The sequence below is a fragment of the Simochromis diagramma genome, unplaced genomic scaffold (assembly GCF_900408965.1).
Source record: "Simochromis diagramma unplaced genomic scaffold, fSimDia1.1 OVJJ01000691.1, whole genome shotgun sequence".
Lineage (NCBI taxonomy): Eukaryota > Metazoa > Chordata > Actinopteri > Cichliformes > Cichlidae > Simochromis > Simochromis diagramma.
The window spans coordinates 84,898-86,171 of NW_024387299.1; the positions used below are offsets into that span (position 1 = coordinate 84,898).

General features: G+C 33.7%; 1 long non-coding RNA gene across 1 annotated transcript; it reads left to right on the forward strand.

Moving 5' to 3' along the window:
• Nucleotides 1-224: 224 nt before the first annotated feature.
• Nucleotides 225-987, forward strand: LOC120716545. Its single transcript, XR_005691976.1, has 2 exons — nucleotides 225-396; nucleotides 830-987. It is a non-coding gene; the product is annotated as an uncharacterized LOC120716545 (long non-coding RNA).
• The last annotated feature ends 287 nt before the right edge of the window (nucleotides 988-1,274 follow it).

Consider the following 1,274-nt stretch of genomic DNA (forward strand, 5'->3'; position numbering starts at 1 on the left):
CAGACCAATTTACGCAGACGCACTAATCCGGTAACTGCACACTACCCATAATCCTCAACTGCCGTTGCTATGGAAATGAAGATAACAACAGCTTGGTGCTACCCGTTATTCCTTTATTTACTCTAAAATAATAACCAGCAATAATACGAAAATCAACTGGCCCAGTGTTTAATTATGTAATTAAAAATTGCAAATTTTATTATTTTATTTTATTTATTTTTTTACAAATTGCAATATTTATCTACAGCGCGCCTTTAGCGACACGTCAACAGATCTTAAGCAAGGCGATTGGATGGTTTTTACTGCAATGCATCTTGGGAGTCGTAGTAAATGTATCTTTCAACTCACGGTCCTGCAGCGAATTTTTCGACTCGACACGAGGCAGATCCTAGCTAAGTAAGTTGTGATCAACTGTGGGTAATTTGCATGTTCACTGAAATATTAATTTCAGTGATATTAAACTGATATTAAACTTGAAATGTTTTCACAGAGCAGTCTGTGTACCAAGAGAACTACTTCTGCAAAAGTTTATTTAATTTTTTTTGTGATGTATTCTCATGTGTAAGACACTTGCTTGGCCACCCAGCTAATGTTAGTACTGCTCTAATTTAGCAATGTATCTTTTCTGTAATCAATTCAGTTTTTTTTAACCCTATTCACGCAATTAACTCAATATTAACGACTTTAATCTCGTAATTGATTTTTTTTCTAAATATGGTGTAATACTGCCTCGTAATATAAGTTATTTCTTTGGTCATAAATTATTTTTGTAATCATTTCACCAAAACAGACCTGAAATAATCCCTACATGTTCCATTTTCATTTGCAGAAATGACAAAGCCAAAAACCAAACCATGCCCTTCCTGTCAGGCTCCAAACACCTGCAACAGGAAGACATGCAGTGGATGCCTGGGCAGCCTGAACGTAAAGGAGGGATTGAAAAAACAAACAAGAACAGTTTAAAAACAGTAACTGGGCTGCCTCTGTAAAAAAAAAAACAGAAATGCGAGCAGGGTGGTTAATTCAGTTGTCAGTAAGTTTAAAAGTTCTGATCTAATAAGTGGTTGGTCTGCTAGACAACAGTTGTCAATGTTTTCTTGTATATCATGAAGTAAGAAACTAACAAGACATGTATATACACATAAAATATTAATTTATAAAAGAGCATAAATAAAAAAGTTATTCACATCAGAATAACATCACCACACTAAAGACATCAAACTAGAAAAAACTTGTTAAAAACTATTTTTATTTAAGCTACTTCTGATTTTTAA